At 38.2% G+C, this 19,898-nt stretch overlaps 1 protein-coding gene across 14 annotated transcripts in view; it reads right to left on the bottom strand.

Annotated features, from left to right (window-relative positions):
• Positions 1-16,584, bottom strand: part of LRRFIP2 (LRR binding FLII interacting protein 2) — a 104,864-nt gene extending 88,280 nt beyond the window's left edge. For 5 of the 14 annotated variants that reach the window (XM_045798263.2, XM_045798260.2, XM_045798265.2 and 2 more), the window contains exon 1: positions 16,283-16,583. The gene's annotated coding sequence lies outside the window, so the exon portion shown is untranslated. Of the gene's footprint in view, positions 1-15,416; positions 16,010-16,282 lie in introns of those variants that run through there. The other 9 variants (XM_045798266.2, XM_045798264.2, XM_045798259.2 and 6 more) reach the window with 5 other exon arrangements.
• Positions 16,585-19,898: the final 3,314 nt, after the last annotated feature.

Genomic DNA, 19,898 nt, shown 5'->3' on the forward strand with positions numbered 1-19,898 from the left:
TATCTGAGTATTCCAACACGCGGAATTCAAAATATTGGCATAAGCCTCTGTATCAGAGTCGTCATTACAGTTAACACTATCTATGCAATAAAACATTTGGTTTTTATTCATCAGCAAATAGCAGTATCTGGAATGGCACTTGAACTAAAGACTTGAGTGGAACTGCAGCTGTTGCCACTGGACCAAAGTTAAAGTGAGATGACCTGAGTTCAACTGATGCACTGCCCTTTCCCCTAAGGCTTCATTTCTTCACTGACAGAGCAAACACAACAACTGTTTGCCTATACAACATGGTTAATGTGAGCTCAAGTGAGTTCAGGTAAATGCAAGCACTTAATAAACTTAGAAAGCACTCCATAAGTGTTTTGAGTGCCTTGAATTAACTACCTCTTTTACATATTTAGCTTATGAAGTAGACAAAAGGGCAATCCTGGCCTTTCTTTACATTCTTGTACTTTTAACTAACTAAACAAAAACATCCTCAAGTTACTTCCCCCAGCAGGCATTATGTGATATCATTAGCAATGCTAAGAATATTTGCTGAAGCATGGAAAAATCTAGAAAAAATAAAATACCTTTAACTATAATCATTATACTATGTAGCACATTTACATAACAAAAAATTAAAAAGAAGAAATTTTTAAGGTACTTTGTGGCATTCAAAGTCTATCTTTGAAAATCTAAATGAGTACACAAGTTTTAGAAGTGCGGCCTTACAATAGGAGTTAGCTCTCCACAAGAACACAACTGATTTAGAAGACAGAGGTCATTACATGGCACAATTAATATTTTTTTAATTGATTTTTAAAATTTTTTTTTTTATTTATTTGACAGACAGAGAGAACAGCAGGGGGAGCGGCAGGCAGAGGAGAAGCAGGTTCCCCACTGAGAAAGCAGCCCAATGCAGCACTAGATCCCAGGACTCTGGGGATCAGGACCTGAGCTCAAGGCAGATGCTTAACGACTGAGCCACCCAGGTGCCTCTCTGTGCGTATCTTTTGATGTAAATTTTAACTCAAAAGAAAAATTCCTCTAGACAAACACTTTATCCTAGTTAATGAGACAAATGATAAAATATTTAGGGTTGAAGTGTACTGATATCAGCTGCTTATTTTGAAATGCACCCCCCCAAAAAACAAACAAAAAAAGATGTAATAACAGAGGAGTGGATAAAGGGACAGTAGGTGACAAAGTACAGTAAATTTTTTTAAATATTTTATTTATTTATTTGACAGAGAGAGAGAGAAAGCACAAGCAGGGGGAGCAGCCCACAGCGGGAGACGCATTTAAGCAGGCTCTGTACTGAGTAAGGAGCCCAATGTGGGAATTGATCCCAGGACCCTGCAATCATGACCTGAGCCGAAGGGGGATGCTTAAGCGACTGAGCCACCCAGGTGCCCCAAGTACAGTAAAATATTAACAGTGGAATCCAAGTAGTAAGTACATGAGTGTTCAAAGAACTCTTCGACTTTTCTGTAAGTTGCAAAATGTGTATAATAAGTGTTGGGAAAAAATAACTGGTTGAGAAATGCAGATGACTAAGTGAACAAAAGGCATGGGACCTGGTAATTTCAATTAGAAAACCTTGATTTGAAACCAAAAGGAAGGCAGAGGTATTCACAGTATGGAAGAATAACAATAGTTAGTATTCATTAGAAAGATTATAGGCAAAGGAAAGAATGCCTCAATTGCTGGCTAGAAGAGAAAAAAATGAAGGGGGAAGGGCCAGGGGCAAGAGCAAAGCAGTAGGGGAAGGAAGGAGGGAGGGCGGGCAGGCAGGAGGAAAGTTAAGCGTCTTTTAACACTTAAAGACATCAATTCCTGCAAATAGCTAGATGAGGACATTATGCAAAATGAATAAATCATTAACAGAACCTACAGAAAGAATAAAAGGTACACCTAGAAATTGAGGCAAAGTACAAAAGGAAAATATGTATATGTGAGGCAAAACTGGAAGACTTGGCAGAACATGAAAGGAGAATATGAGAACCTATAATGGTTAAATTAAACTCATATTTTACAAAATATAATGCCTATAAAGGGTCAATAATAACCTGTATAATGTCATCTCCAACTTCCCCATTCGGTAGTCCTAAGAATTAACAAAAATGTTTCTTAAAGTCTCATATTTTGAATACATAGTCTCACATACCCAAAACAATTGATAATCATTCCATTTTCTCCTTTCATAAGATGACATGCCAGTGGTTGCACTTCCTTCCTTGCTAACCATGTTTAAATAAATGAATTCTAATAGGCTGTATGTTCAACACGATTTACAATACTATTTTCATCAACTGTGCAGAACCCAAATTAGGAAGATGTGCTCTTACCCAACAACTGCATACTCAGTATGCCCTGAGAAGAAAACCATTTTCTAGTACCATTCAAATTCCCTCCTTTCCCTATGGCTTTTAAAAAGTATTTCAATGTCAACAAGAAAGAAAAGAAAAGAAAAGAAAAGAAAAGAAAAGAAAAGAAAAGAAAAGAGAAAAAATGAACGAACCTCAGGAATGTGTGTATGAACATAATTCAGAGGATGAAAGGAAGGGAGAGAGAAAATTACATATTGCTGAGGATAGATCAGACTTAAAAGTGTGCAATAAAGCAGAAAACAGGAAAGGAACAGAAGTACTAGGGAAAACAACAGAAGCTCAGACAGCAAAGAACGAGGATAAAACCAAAGACGAGGAAGAAATAGGGAAGCATACAATAAAGATGTGATTTTTTTTAATGTAATTAATATGAAGAAGGTTCTAAAATTAGAAAATTGTTATAAAATAAAATACATATATTTAAATTTTCTCTTTCCAACAAATAGGTACTGCCAATTTGCAAAGCACTATGTACATAATAATCATTGCCTTATAAGTGGACAAAAGAGTAAATGGAAAAATTAAAATGGCAAAGAAAAAGTCAGAGAAAAGTACTTACACTATTTCTACATATCCTTTCTTAATGGTGTTCTCTGAAGCATAAAAGCTTTTATTTTGAGGAAGTCAATTTACCTATTTTTTCTTGTTGTTTCGTTTGATGTCATTTCTCTTTTTTCTTTTTTTTTTAAGATTTATTTACTTATTTTTTAGACATAGAAAGAGGGCAGAAGTGGGAGGGACAGAGGGAGAGGGAGAATGAATCCCAAGCAGATTCCACGCTGAACACAGAGCCTGACACAGGCTCGATCCCATAGCCCTGAGATCAGACCCAAATGGAAACCCAGAGTCCGACACTCAACCAACTGCACCACCCCATTTGATGTCATTTCTAAGAAGGCACTGCTTACCCCAAAATCTCAACGATATATTTCTACATTTTCTTCTTAGAGTTTTACAATTTTAGCTCTTACTTTTAAGTCTATGATCCATTTTGAGTTCATTTTTATATATGGTGTGAGGCAGGGTACCAACATCATTCTTTTGCCTGTGGATATCCACTTGTTCCAGTACCATTTGTTGAAGACTATTCTTTCCACAACTGAATGACCTTGGCAGCCTTGTCAAAAACCAACTGACCATAAAAATAAGGATTTATGTGTGGACCCTCAATTCTATTCCACTGACCTATCTACATAAATCTAAATATAGATAGATAGCTATAGATACAGATATCCTTCTGTCAGTATCACACTGTCTTGATTACTACTGTAGCTTTGCAGTGAGTTTTAAAATTGGGAAGACAGTGTCTTTCAACTTAACGTTCTTTTTAAGATTTTACTGGCTATTCTAACTCCCTTATATTTCCATATAAATTTTAGGATTGGCATGTCAATTAAAAAAAAAAGGCAGCTGGGATTTTGATAGGGATTACATTGAATCTATAGATCAATTTGGGAAATATTGCCATCTTAACAATATTGATTCCAATCCATTAACATGGGGTGTCTTTCCATTTATTCAGATCTTTAATTTCATCCCACTATGTTTCGTGGCTTTCAATGAATTCTTATACCTCTTTTATTAAATTTATTCCTAGGTCAAATAGACATAGAAGTTTCTATAGGGATGAATGGGTGGCTCACTCGGTTAAGCGTCTGCCTTCTGCTCAGGTCATGATCCCACAGTCCTAGAATCAAGTCCCACATTGGAATCCACTTCTCCCTCTGCCTGCCACTCCCCTTGCTTTTGCGTGCTCCCTCACTCTCGACAAATAAATAAATAAAATCTTTTAAAAAGTTTCTAAAAAGTGTAAAATGCTATAGAAATATACTGTATCACCAACACCAAAAAACAAAACATCTAAAATCAAAATAAGCAAAAGAGAAGGTAGTAAAGTAAAATTCAGAAGTAAATCCCATGGCTAAGATTAATCTTAGTTGAGCTATGGGTGGACAGGGGAATTGCATATTTTCAAACACAAATATAATCCAACACTACACCTATATTCTTAGTGGGAAGGCATTTTTTACTATTTCCAATTTACTAGATATGCAGCAGCAATAAAAGGAACTGGAAGTCCTTTTACCAAATTATACAAGTGTGTGCTTTCTTTCCGGGGTATACAGAATTATTACTGAAATATTTCCTCCACCAAAAGAAATGAAAATCAAAACTAACATGACAGAAGCAAGTAACTATCCTCTGTTACTAATAATAAAATAGAAGGAACCAGAATTAAGTCTCAAAGGAAAAAAGAACTTAAATTAGCCTTAGACCTTAGGCTCTCCTTCTGATTAAGATGAACTCTATTGACAATACTTATATTAACTATATTCTCATAACAAAAATAAAACTTAGAATATAATGCAAGAGGAAAACTTACATTAATAAATATGATCATTTTAATTTTTTGTTAGTCTATAGTAAACCAAAGATAAAATTGAAAATGACCCAAGTTGACAACAACAGCTTTAAGTCAAGGCCAGTCAACATGATGTAATAAATTGTGGAAGGAGAAAACTCATAGGAAGGAAGGAAAGACAAGGACACATTTAATATTATGCCTATAAGGTGCAAAAAGATAACAAAATGCCATGTAAAGTATGACTGCAAATACGTAAAACTTCATACATACGAATAATGAATAAAGACAATATGTATAAAAAGAATTTTCCTTTTCCAAAAGCTTTATATACTGTTGATAATCACTTTATCACAAAAATTATTTAAGCTAAAATCTACAATTATGGGCTACTTCATAGTATGAAAATACAAACTTATAAAAATAACCAACTTTGAAACAATATTAATGAACTGATAAAGGGGAAAGATTCATTTAGTCTGTCAGAGCAATTGCAAAGTAGAACTATAAAAATTTATGTTGGTCATCTCTGGTAAAACTGTCACGGTGACCATCACTTTTACAGGCATAATGACATTTTAAGTAAGTGAAAAACACATTGCTAATTTTAAATAGAATGAGCACCACTGGATTAACCTTAAAAATTAAAAATCTAACTTGAATCAACAGGTCAAAATTAGAACAAAGAAGCAAGTCTTAATGTACTCTAAAATTCTGGGGGAAAACAACAATTTTTAAGTATACAACTTTTTATTATCAAAGCAAAATCCTTTCAAATTATCAGCTTTCCTTGAAGACCTCTATTCTATGAAACCTTCCACCCACATAGCTCACTGACTGGAAAATAAAATAGTGCCATGAGACACTTTTATAGCATAAAGGGAGAGGCCAACATTTCCCCCCTCTTGAGCCATGTTGGTCAGGTTTGTGTAGCTTACACCTATCTTAGAAAGGGCAAAGTAATACTCTGAAATGGTAGGTAAGACACCAATCAGGCCCATAAAAGGAAGTCAACAAGATATAATGCAATGTAAGTACAATGTTCACAAGGCAGTAATTAGAGAAGACAGCCAAACTGACGGCACAACTGTGAGAGTAGCTAATCCAAGTGCCATCCGATCCAAAGCCACACACAATGAGCTCCACTTTAGATACATCGACTTCTGCTCATAAAGACTTAACATCAACATTTGGGTGGCTCCTTTTTATACAAATAAAGACAAACTGACCATCCCTCCTCCCATACCTGTTCATCCACCACAACCTACCACACACACACACACACACACACACACACACACACGAGAGAGAGAGAAAGATACCATTAATAACTTCCCAGAAGTTAAGGACATAAGTTTCCAGATTCAAAGGACCCACAGAATGCTCAACACAAGTCCTGAGTCCATATCAAAGTATTTCATAGTGAATTTCAAACACTGAAGACAAAGATGATTTTACAAGCTTCCATGGGTAGGAAAATCAAGCTACGTAGAAAGAATTAAGAATTAGAATGCCTTTAAACTTTTAAAAGTTAATTCTGGAAATGAGGCACCTGGGTGGCTCAGTCAACTGAGTGACCAACTCTTGATTTCGGCTCAAGGTCATGATCTCAGGTGGAGGGTTCGAGTCCCATATAGGGCTCCCCACTCAGCATGGAGTCTGCTTGAGATGCTCTCCCTCCCTCTCTTCTGCCCCTCCTCCCACTCATGCACTTTCTCTCTCAAACAAATAAATAAAATCTTTAAAAAAAAAAAAAAAGAGGTAATTCTGGAAAGAGGACAATACAGTGATGCCTTCAAACTTCTAGGAAAACTAAAGACAACCTATCAACAGCCTATGACCAGTCAAATCATTCTATTTCTCATATTTGATGAGGAAAGACATTTTTAGATATGAGAGGCCTCAAAAATTTACCTCTTTTATGCCCTTTGTCAATAAGCTACTAGAAGATACACTTCACCAAATAAAAGAGAAAATCAAAGGAATAGTTTGTTGCACAGAGTCATCCAGGGACTCAGGCTCCTTTCAGCTGGTGACTACTCCTTTACCACTGCTTCCCAACTCACAACCAAGAAATGGGAGTGAGACATACACCTAAATTGTGTTAAACCACTGAAACTTGGGGGTTGTTTGTTAAAGTAGGTTAGTCTATCCTGACTAATCGACACAAAAAGGTGATAGAGCTATTCCACTTTTCAAGACTGAATCACATATTGATTAGAAATACATGTATGGAGGGTGGGACAGCAAAGCTGGGCAGGGAATGATGAGAGTGATTAACATGTAAAATGGCATTGTGATTGCCTGGAGACGAAGGGGTACATTAAAAAATATATACAGGAACTTCTAGGATAATTGTAATGTTCATTTCTTGACCTAGGTAGTGAAACACAGATGCTCATTTTATTGTTCTTCCTGAAACTGTATTTTTGTTTTATATTTCTCCATGTTTCACAAATAAACTAATTATTTTGTTCAAAATCAGTTGGATGGATAGGATGAGGCACTTGAAAACAATGTTGGAACATTTGGGAAAAAATAAGGTGAAGAGAAAAAACTAAGCAAAGAAAGGAAACCCCCTAGCAGCCCCCCTGGAAAAACTGAATTAAACAAGAAAGAAAACAATCATGGTACAATACTTAGCTGAGCAGTAAATAATATTTATTTAGTTATAAAGAAAACACCAACTATTGATTTAAAATTGAAAAACGGAATGCTACAGAGAGGAGAAGGGGGAAATAATGAAGAAACACAAAATAACAATAAAAACCACCAGTAACACTTAGTTAACTGCACATACATGTTTTTCAAAGAGAAATAGGTTCATAAAGTATGTGCTACTTTGTAAGATACTTCTTTTAACTGCACATATATGTTTTTTAAACAAAAATGGATTTATAAAGTATGTGCTATGTTGTTATCAGCTATAGCAGACAGACTGTAAGGTGGATCCCCACCATTATCCCCCCTCCTTCTATTCCTACCTTTGTGTAAACACCTCACAAAACATGTGGCCAGGACTTGTGACTTGCTTCTAACCAACAGAATACAACAAAGGTTATAAGATGTCATTCCCATGATTATGTTACATTATATAAGACTAGCCAGCTAGCAGGCTTGCTCTAGGCTCTCCTTGATGATTTGACCAAGTGGTCATATTAGGAAATACCACAGGGCCAAGAAATTCAGGTTGCCTCTAAGAGCTGAGAGCGGCCTTTAGGAGCCTGAAGACAGCCTCTACATAACCTTTAGTTATCCTAATAACCTTTAGTGAGCAAGAAGCTTCAGTCCTAAAACCACAAATAAATTAATTCTGCCAAAAACCTCCGTGAGCTGGGAGGTGGATTTTTATCATGTAAGTCTCCAGGAGAGAATTCCACCCACCCACATACAACACCTTGATTACAGCCTCATCAGGCCCCTATGCAGAGGACCCAGTTCAGCCATGCTCAGACTCCTGCCCCACAGAAACTGTAAGATAATAAATGTGTGTTGTTTTAAACTCTAAATTTGTGTAACTTGTTACACAACACATAAAACAAATGCAACAGCTTTTAAAACTTTGGATTAAAAAAAAAACTTTGGATGAATAAATTCAGCAAAGGCACAGGGATAAAAAAAATCAACACACATACAAAACAGCTGCATTTTTATACACTAGCTACAAATAATCCAAAAAGGAAATTAAGAAAACAATCCCAGGGGTGCCTGGGTGGCATAGCGGTTGGGCATCTGCCTTCGGCTCAGGGCGTGATCCCGGCGTTCTGGGATCGAGCCCCACATCAGGCTCCTCCGCTATGAGCCTGCTTCTTCCTCTCCCACTCCCCCTGCTTGTGTTCCCTCTCTCGCTGGCTGTCTCTATCTCAGTCAAGTAAATAAATAAAATCTTTTAAAAAAGAAAAAAGAAAACAATCTCGTGTACGATAGCATCAAAAAGAATAAAATACTTAGGGAAAAACTTAACCAAGGAGGCTTGTACAATGAAAACTACAAAACATTGTGGAAAAAAATTAAAGGAGACATAAATAAATGGAAAGCCACCCCCTGTTCAAGGATTGGAAGACTTAACAGGGTTAAAATGTCAATACTACCCAAAGCCATCTATAGATTCAATGCACTCTCTATCAAATCCTAATGACATTTTCTGTAGAAATAGAAAAACCCATCCTAAAATTAAAATTCATATGGAATCTCAAGGGATCATGAACAGCCAAAACAATCTTGAAAAAGAAGAACAAGTTGGAGGTATCACGCTTCCTGATTTCAAAACTTAACTAGAAAGCTACAGTAACCAAAACAGTGCCTTACTGGCATATACCACAAACAAAAATAACTCATAATAGATCAAAGAAATAAATGTAAGTTAAAAGTACAAAACTTTTAGAAGAAAACATACACAAAAAGCTTCATGACATTGGATTTGGTGATGATTTCTTGAATATAATACCAAAAACCCAGGCAACAACAACAAAAGAAGTAGATAAATTGGACTCCATCAAAATAAAAACTCTGTGCATCAGAGGGCAATAATATCAAGAGAAAAGAAAGTGACCCCATAGGATGCAAATCGTACATCTAATAAGGGATTAATCTCCAGAATACATAGAGAACCCCTAAAATTCAACCACAAAAAACAAACAACCCAATTCAAATATGGGCAAAGGACCTGAATAGATATTTCTCCAAAGATAGATAAATGGCCAATGAGCACACAAAAAGATGCTCCACATCACTAGTTACTAGGGAAGCACACATCGAAACTATAATGAAGACACCACCCCACACCCACTAGAATGGCTATTATTTTTAAAAATAGTAATAACAACAAGTGTGTCAAAGATGCAGAGAAACTAGAACCCCTGTACACTGCTGGTAGGACTGTAAAATGATCAGCCACTATAGAAAAATGTATGGCAATTCCTCAAAAAATTAAACACAGAATTACTATATGATCTAACAATTCTACTTATGGGTATTTGCCCCAAAGAAATGAAACCAGGGACTCAAACAGATATTTATACACTTCTGTTCACAGGTAGCAGCGTTATTCACAATAGCATTATTCACAATTTGGTAAAAGCTAATCAAGTGTCCATCAATGCACAAAGGGATAAACAGAATGTGGAATATACATACAATGGAATATTATTCAGCATTAAAAAGGAGTTAAATTTTCATGCATGCTACAATTTGGATGAAACTTGAGGACACTGTGCTAAGTGAAATAAGGCAGACACAAAACAGAAATATATGATTCTACTTATATGAAGTACTTAGAGTAATCAAATTCATAGAGACAGAAAGTAGAATAGTAGTTGCCAGGTGCTATGGGGAACGAGGAGTTATTTTTTAAGGGGTGCAGTTTCAGTTTGGGATAATGAGAAAGTTCTGGAGATGGAGGGTGGTGAAGGCTGTGCAACAGTGTCAATGTATTTAATGACACTGAATTGTACACTTAAAGATGATTAAATGGTAAATTTTATATTATGTATATTTTATCACAATTTTTTAAAAACCCCACTTGGATAGATAACAAAGGGTGAGTTGGGTAAGTAAGAGAGGCAGACAATGACTCTCGTTTCTTTGACTATCCACTTAGATATGGCAATATCCATGACGGGAACAGATATCTAACCTAAAACTGATTTTTTTTTCTATCTTTAATCCTATAATCCTTGGGTCACTTTACTGAAATTCTTGTATTTTCTTTTTTTAATAGCAACATGTATGCTTCCTGATTACATTGTTTATTGTTATAAATTAACTTAAACCATTTAAAAGGGAAATAAATATTTTAACATCCTAATCCTCTGCATACAGTATACTCTATTTTACTTAGAAAACAGAGAGCCAAAAGAGTGCTCCTGGCTGTTAAAATGTTTCAATTTAGGAAAGTGGGGGATATAGAAAGAATAACAAAGTGATCACAACAAGTAACTTTAAAATTAGTTTCCTAAAACAGTAAAGCTATGTTATCCAAAATTAGTTAAGATTTTGGTGTTCATAACGAAAAAAACTAAGACATACAAACTTCAAAGTGAAGACAATGAAAAAGATAAACTACGATTTTTTAAGAAGGGTTTTAATAGTTCACTTCTGAGGAAATAAAAACGACCTGATATACATTTGTACTCCAACGCTTTTCCTAACCTCTTTTCCACTCTCTCTGCCGTGCACTATCTTCACCTCCTTTTTTTTTTTTTTTTTTTTTTTGGTAGAGGAAGGCTGAGACCTGAGACAGGGAAGGGATAATAGAAATAGAAAAAAAGGGATAAATACTCCCGTTTACTTTTTCTCATCACACTGAATACAGTCCTAAATACATCGTTATTGTCAAATGCAAACAATCCAAATTTCTGAGGGCAAGGAAAAACAAAATTTCTTGGAGTTACAACCTAACCTAAAGCAAAAGAAAGGAAACCATCTGCTGGCTTTGCATCTGTAAATTACGTTTGCAGTGCATGCGGAATTCTTCAAACAACCTTGACTGTAATACAAGGCTGCAGTTTAATATGGTGACAGAAACCTTGGATAAATGGGTGGAGTACTAAGCCCTTTAAACAGGTTTCTAGCCTAAGTAGTGAAATCAGTTAAAGAACTTTAAACTCAAGTGCCTCATTCACTAAGGATAGAAAACACCAAGGTTTTCATGAGAAAGCACATGATACACAGAGACAGCTGTGCTGGGAGATAGCATCTGGTAACAGCCTCGAGTTATTTTTAAAGCGGTAACTTCATGATAATGTACATGAGACTGTAGCTGTTCTATGGGAAGAAGCTAATTTCTCTGTACGAACTCAAAATAATCCTATAAAACAGCCCATCATTCCCAGTGTCCTTTTGATCCAAAGACATGTGTGCAAGTCTCTGAATTGGACTAGTTCAACTAGGGCCATGGCCTCCCTATGCCAATATCAGTAATGGCTTTCCCCTGTTGTAAAACATTTGACTGATCACTCTTAGACCCAGGACATAACATCAATACTGATACAATCCTGTGCTCTTCCTTCTGCACATTCTTCTGAAATACTTTCCTCATTATTTTTCCTGAAACAAGCCCTTCTCTTTAAAACAAAGACAAAAAGAAAAAAAAAAATGACCCTAGGATATGCATGCTAAGCAGATTTTCACCCCAAAACTTAGCCTTAATCTTCTGGAGGCAAATGTCTTTTATAAATTCACTCTTCTGCGGTTGCCGCTTTTCCTAAACCGCAGGCCTTCCTGACTGGCAGCAGGGCCAGGACAGATTACAGTTATGTGGTAGGTTCTGTCAGAGGTACTCTGACAAGGCCTCAAAATAGACCCTGGGCACCAGCCAGAGACATTGCCACTCACAAGTTCCAACTTCATCATCATACATTAGCCCCTCGGTACTTTTTTTTTTACTCTCTCTCTCTAGAATCTCTCATTTTAAAAGGGAAAAAGTTCCTGAACCCCCCTTCTCCTGGTCATGAGTGAGCTGTATAATACAGAAATTAAACTCTTAAATTTGCTCACAAACACCTTGCAGAATAAAAACTGAAGCTGTACCTACCCCCCGCCTTGGGAAATTAATCCATCCATAGCGCTCTGGTTTGCAAAATGACTTTGAATCTCAAACTCTACAGAGGTTTATTTTATTATGAATAGATTATGATGTGGAAGGTAAAGGAAGACAGAAGGTGGACTATTTTTTGCGACTAATAATATAGTAGCAGACTTCATCAAGGCAAGAAGTTAAACTATATACAATATTTTTAATTGATACTGGTCATAAAATCCTAAAACAATTAACCGACTACAAAAGGTATTCATTTTACTATTACCCTATGTAAGTGAAGTGGTTTGTCTGTAACACCAGTCTTCAAGCTACAGTATTTTCACCATTACCAGTACAAACAAAATTAACCACCGGTCACTCTAAAATGTTTAAGATTGACTTATAAAATACAGTTTAATATTTTTTTAAATGGAAGGATAAAATACAAAGTAAGAGCTCCTTTCTTCTACAAGGTTGAGAAAGAAGTTAACTTCTATTATAAAATAAAATCCAATATAAGACTGAAACAAATTTATAAATCTTCACAACTTAAGGCCCAACTTTGCAATCACTCTTTCAGAAATATATTCCATATACATACTTATGGTATAGTGCAAAGATTTATATACTAGTTGTTCACTCCAGCAACATTTATAGGAAGCTAAAAACAACCCAAATGTCTGTTAATAGGGAATGGTAAAATAAATCATGGAAAATGAATAAATTATGGTTCACCTACACTGAGCAAGACTCCCAGTCTTTTAAAAATCAGATGGACACACGTGCTAATATGGAAAAATCTCTAAGATATATCAAGGGTAAGAATGAAAGATAGAAGAAAGTTCTCTTAAACATAGGTGATTACATATGTAATAGAAAATTTAGAGAAGAATATACAGGAAACTACTCACAGTGGTTGCTTGGATTAGGGGGTGGAGGAGTGAGAAAAAGCTAGAAGTTTGTTGTGGAAAGGAGGCTTCCTTTGCACCATGTAACATTTTCTTTGTAAATGTTTTATCAATTTTTAAAAGTCCTACAAACATCTGTACCCATTAAGTGGGCATTCTCTTTCCATTTATGTACGCCATGTCTTCTGCTTCTCAACCATTTTTACTCTCACCTACTTCTCTCCCTATCACTAGAGCAAAACAAAAGCATACACATTTAGCAAATCTCAGAGATCCCCCAAGAAACAGAATCCTTTCTCCATCCCCCCACCAGAATAAGGAAATAATAGAATAAATGAAAAAATATACTTATAATAAACCCAGTTTTTAGTCCAATGTTTGATTCCTTTTAAGTCTGGCCTAATTTCTCATAAGGCAAAAAGTTTTAAAAGAAAAGTGCAATGTGCAACACAAAAATGGGTCATTTCCAAAGGTGTCTATCTAGTATCTTAAAAGGAGAAATGGAGAAAAAGGTAAAGTTATTTTACTCACTGGGCAAATTCTGCTCAATCCCTTCCCTCTAAAGTTTTAAAAGTTGAGTTTTGAATAATTGTCATAAAGTCTATTGTTTGCAAACTGGATAAGGTAGTACATTTTCCTGGTTAAAGGCCCATCTCTCCATTCAGAGTTTCCAGAAAGAAACTACCTAAAAGGAAAAGGCTAAGAAATGGCCTCTATTTTGTAGGTGCAATGGACAGTGCTCCTATGATGAAGACAGAAGAACTGTACTTCCTCTTAAAGGATCCTCATCAACATTCCCAGCATGCTGCCAGGAGAATTTTTTTTTTCTATACATCATCAGTTCTGTTCCTTTTCACACTAAGAGCCGGGTAAAACAATTCACAGAGAGCTTACCAAGACACAGCTCTCATTTCTAGTAAAAATATGTTTTTGGTTTTGTTTTGAGAAAAAAAAGAATCTATTTGCCAAATATACCCTCCTATCACTTTTTTTCCTTCATTATGGAAATGCTTAAATCATGACATAAGAAGGCTTCTCTTGCATATCTACCTATCAAGACTGTTAGTTATGGTGGTTTCCACAAGGGATTTTCCAAAAGGGAATCTCTGTTTACTGGGAACTGAAATTCTTAATTAAGTCACTATTAGCTGGACAAAAATCAAAAGCAACATTAGGGAACACTCTGTATATAAGAATGGATATCCAAGAAAATAAGATGCCAAAATTTACTCAAATAATCAAAGGAACCTGGTAAGCAAGACCAGCTTACCATTACTTTTTAGCTGATAACTAACTAAAGTTCCCTAAAATTGAAAATCAAGGTAAAATAAGCTGAATTTCAAAAAGAAGTAAAAGAAAACAAGGCTAAGAATAAGTATCAAGTACTCTGTGATTCAAGGTTATTTTGCTTAACAATTTTTAAAGCCAAAAATGATCAAATTACATTTCAGCAATAAAAAGTTATTTCTAGTTTACAATGAATTCATTCCAATAATAAATCACAACTTCAATACACACTTTCTTCTATAACAGAACTTACATAAGAACTCGGTATAGTCTCATTCCACATTTTTAAGGGTTACAAAATAGGTGAGATCTTTCACTGAAAAGACTTTTATATACTGTAGATTCTTTCAGTAAACTTTTTTATACCTTTTCACTGACATTTATTTTGTCTCTAGACCCCTTCATTTATCTTCCCACATCTGGCGAAGAAAAGGGCGGGGGGAGTAAAATTACAACAATCCACTTAGGAACTAACTATTCCAAAGCCAAACATTCTACAAAGGTTCAATTTTTATTTCTTACCATACTTCATGACGGTAAGTATCCAGCAACAAACCTAACAAAGCATAATACAATACTTCACACAAAATGACTGAAGGCATCTAAACAGGCAGTAACAAACTTCTAGCTTTCCTCTGTTCCAATTTTAAGATCCATAACAGTGATTCACAAAGTGAGTGACCTAACTTTCTAAATGAATCACACTTTCTGAAATTCTTACTCTAACATGAATATAATATTACTAGGTCATCATCTCTATATTTGTTAAACAGAGCATGATGTTGGTTAAACAGGGTTAATTCTGCAAGACTTCCAAACCACAGCAAACCTCAGGTCTCTGCGAACTCTTATCTGCAACATTGCATTCTCCAACAGTGGCACCTTTATATATAGATTTACCCCCACATAAAATGTTATCTTGAAAAAAATGTTATTTTAAATATTATGAACTCGCCCACCCGTACCTGCTCACCATATCTCTGGTTCCATTTACTGCATCCACGTTCTCTTCCCATTGTGATAACATAAAAAATTAACAGCTACTCAGTTATTCTTACATATTATCTTTTAGTCAATTAACCTACTCCGCAGTTTTTCTGTTTACCATAGAAATGCTGAGTCATTAAATGGAAACTCAAAGAAAATGAGCTACAAAGAGTTAAAGTTTAGGATACAGTATTTCCCTAGCCATGTCTCAGCAGCCTAATATTTGTATCTCCCACGGTGGAAAAGTAGAGCAAACACTTGAACTTTTTTCCCTCTAAGAAAGGAAAAGAGGTGCGTTTCCTTAGGTCCTGCTTTCTGCTGGATATCCACAGGCAAGAGAAGGAGGCCTGACTGGAGCTGTATAACTTAACAATCTGGATGTGAATAACACCCCATATTAGTCAAGCATTAACCCCGACACTCCTAGCAAGCGCCTGTTATGCCCGCGCTTCAGTTCGGGTCAAGGAGGAAGAAAAAAAAATCCCATAAAAATGCTACGCCCTCCACCGGCCTGACACCGTTCGCTGGGGTGCCGGTCTGGGGGCAGAAGCGAGGGAGTGCCGCGCCGGGGAAGAGGAGAAGGAGCCTCGAGCACCCGAGGCAGAGAGACAGCGGCCCAATGTAATTTCTCCCACAAAGGGAGTAACCCCTTCCCCTCGCAGGGACGGAGGGTGCGCGTTAGAAATCAGGCGTGCTGCCGGCGAACGCGGTAGGCGGGGGGCGACCTCGACCGGAGAGTCCGCAGGGAAGCCCGGCCCCCAGCAGGGGTCAGCGGCGGCGCGGGTCGCACGGGCTGGAGGGGCCGGGTAGGGGCCCCCGGAACGGCGGGAGGGACGGCCCTTACCTGTCCCTGAGCGCGGGCTGTGGCTGCGGCGCCGCCCGGGAAGGGCCGGGAGCGAGCCGGCCGCCGGGAGCCGGCCAGGCGAAAAGCGAGGAGCGGAGGGCGAGGGTCGCGGACGGCGAACTGGGTCCCAAGCTCCCAGCCAGGAGGGCCGGGCTAGACGCGGCGGCTCCCGGCGCCCGCGGCCGGTCGGTCAGTCACACCGGTGGTCCCGCGGTGCAGCGGCTGAGACAGAGACAGCGGGAACCGGCCCCCGGGAGGAGCCGCAGCCCGAGCGGCTTGCGAAGGAGGTGGAGGAGGGGCGGGGCCACAGGGTCGGTGACCCGCTCACCCGGAAGCAGTTGCGGCCGCGGCGGCGCGCGCTGCGGGACGGGCAGGATCCCGGCCTCGCGAAGGACAGCTGGCTCACCCGCGACGGCTGCGCGCCTCCCCGGGAGCGGTGCTAATGCTGCTGTGCGCGGCCACTGAGAGCTGCTGGCGCCGCGCTGGAGGGAGGGTGGCGGGGTGCGACCCCGGTGGGCGGAGGCCCGGGCGGCCTAGAGGTGGTTCCTCGGCTCCCGCGGATCACCGGGGGCCGGGAAGGTGAATTGAGGCGGGCGCCCGCTCGAGGCTGCACCTGCCCTGGTTGCCTCTAAACTGTCCGGCCTAGTGGGCTTGGGTAAGTGGGCCGGAGCAGCGGTTCCGACTGTAGGGAACGAGTGTGCGAGAGCGAGTGGGTGTAGTGGCAACGCGAAAAGCCTTATTTCCAAAATGAAAACGCGTGATTTTAAAATGATTTCCGGAGAAGAATGCGGCGAGGTGGGGGGGGGGGCGGTGCAGATGGAGGGATGTAGAGGCTGTTAAATATCTGCTAGACACGGACGTGTCATTCATTCCAGAAGTGTCTCTCGAGACTCACCAGGTTCAAGGTGCTGGAGAAAGGCCAGGGCCCAGCTCTTTGGGAAGCTTACCTTCTAGTGGGGTAGAAGGGTTTAAGCAGACAAACAAGGTAATGACAGATTGTGGTAAGGCTGTGCAGGAAATACATAAGAATGATGTGAGAGATTGTGTAGGCGAGACCCCTTTTTCAGGATAGGATGGCTAGAGAACCAGCCTCTAGAGGGAAGTGATAGTTGAGCAGCTTCCTGGGGAAAAGCCATGAAATACACTTAGACACAATTTCACAGGCAGGGACTGCAGGTTCCAGAACCTGCTGAGTAAGCCCACGGATTCCGTGTTAAGAACCTGTCCCTAAGGCCTTCTAAGGGCTGTGTCTGTGCTGTCCACCCTTGCAATTTCACAAGGCTTGCTCACCCTTTCGAGTTGATGGAGCCTGGGAATATGGCACTCTTAGCGGAGGTTCAAGGCATGAGTTAGGGAACGTTGGTCTCCAGACAGATATCAACAGGTGCTTCATCATAGGGAGCATTACACCATCAGCCTTGAAAAACAAATTCTTTAACTTTTTACCATTTCTTTTTCCGTGTCACTTTTTCTCAGACCCATGAGTAAACATTAAAACTATGATTTTTACCTGGGATCAAGAGAAGTTTGGGGCGCGTGGGTGGCTCAGTTGGTTAAGTATCTGCCTTCCACTCAGGTCATGATCCCCGAGTCCTGGGATCAAGCCCCGCCTCAGGCTCCTTGCTCGATGGGAGCCTGCTTCTCCCTCTCTCTCTACCCCTCCACCCTTCCAACTCCACTTGTGCTGTCTCTGTCATTCTCTCTCTCAAATAAATAAATAAATAAAATCTTAAAAAAAAAAAAGAGGAGTATAATCCTCCTGAAAGATCGTACTCTATTATCTGAATAAAAGAATTGATGGCCTATTTTGCTAAATCAGTTAAAGTCAAAATAAAAAGTGGACTTGCAAAATAGAGGACCTATTCAGGTATTAATGCATTACCTGAATAATACCAATAAAGCTAATAATGTTTATTAAATATTAGTTTATATAACTGCATAATTAATAGAACAATTGTTTGGATAATAGTAGGATTAGATTCTCTTGCCCTTTTTATTACCCCTTAGCCATTTGTTTTGACACATACCAAACTAACAGAGAAAGAAATATTTTGTTGTGTCTTCTGGGAAAGCTGGGAAGGAGCTCACACTTATTGCTACCTACTGTTTGCACAGCATTGTGCTAGGCACTTAAATATATTATCCCTTTCAGTACTAGGACCAACCTTGAGATATGGGGATTATTATACCCATTTTAGTAACAAACACATTGAGAGTCAGAGACTGCGACTAGCCCAAGGTAACAAAACTAGTAGCTGGAAGAGGCAGAATTTGAACTCAGGTCTTTCTAGCCCTAATTCCCCTTTTACTTTGCACCATGTGCAGCCAAGCAGATTTGCATGTTGCTTTAATAAGCTTCAAGGTACAGTGATATGAGGCAATTTTGGAGCTTCTCCGTGTTTTTACTTCTCCCTCTATAGGATTTTTGCCATCTATTCAGCACCAAAAAAGCTACTCATAAAAGCTCATAATGCCATGTGTCTTTTGAATGCTCCCAAGAATGTGATAAATTATGACACTAACATTTTGTCATTGCAAAGGGGTCCTGCCTAAATGTCACTCTGAATTCTTTCACAGGCAGTCTCTCCTTGCACATAAGTGATTTCTTTCTCCCAAAGATATGTGTTCCCAGATTTGTATGGAATACTGTGACATGTGAATGCCCCCAGGTCTGTGTAGGCTGGCTGCTCTAGGGACATTTAATGGATGAAGGAAAATCTTGCAAATGTTTATACAGTTTTGAGGAATGAGGTGGTATGATTTGTACATTTTTGTTCCTTTCATATCAGATCTTTCACGTTTTTCTTTGATGATGTCAAGAAATAAAAGTTTTCCTTTCTCAAGAGCGAACACTCATTTTTGTGGTTTTTGCAAAATTAAGTTGTTTTTTTGCAAACAGTACTATGTTTCACTCTCTCCATGTCTCTGGAAAATATCACTAGTTCCAACATTAAAAATAGGATGCCACTTTTCAGAGCCTAATTTTTTATTAGTAAAGTGTGTGTGTGTCTGTCTGTCTGTCTGTCTTGGAAGCATTTTTTAAAATTTTGGTTAACTCCTTACAAACCTATGGAAATCTGGCAAAGCAGTCTTCAACTATGTATATTTAAATTGTCTTTCTAAAAATTCCTTCTTATCTCCTTTTACTATTTTCCTGCTGTCTTTTTTTACTTTTTAAATTTATTTATTTCACTTTTTATTTGGAAATAATTATAGACTCACAAGAAGTTGCAAAAATAATACAGAGAGGTTCTGGGTACCCTTTACCTAGGTTCCCCCACTGGTAGCATCTTGCATACCCATAATACATTATTAAAAACTAGAAAATTAACATCCTCTATCTTCTTTAGATTCTTAGTTTCTTTTTATGTTTCATTATGTCCAAAAATTACCATTTTTATACCATTTTGTAAATCGTTTTTATTGTACTTGATTTGGCACTTCTCTCTTTTCCTAAATTAACATGACAAAGTCAACAAGCTTGCCACAGTGCTCATCTGGAATTACAAGTTTACTAAAAATGTCTGTTTCAGCGCACTTAAAAGGAAGTCATTTGTAAGATTTTTGCTTTTTTTTCTGCTTATATTGTTCCATGTCATTCTGCCCTAATAAACCT

The sequence above is a fragment of the Ursus americanus genome, chromosome 20, assembly GCF_024610735.1.
Source record: "Ursus americanus isolate L20-20 chromosome 20, mUrsAme1.1.p, whole genome shotgun sequence".
In the NCBI taxonomy this organism is placed as follows: domain Eukaryota; kingdom Metazoa; phylum Chordata; class Mammalia; order Carnivora; family Ursidae; genus Ursus; species Ursus americanus.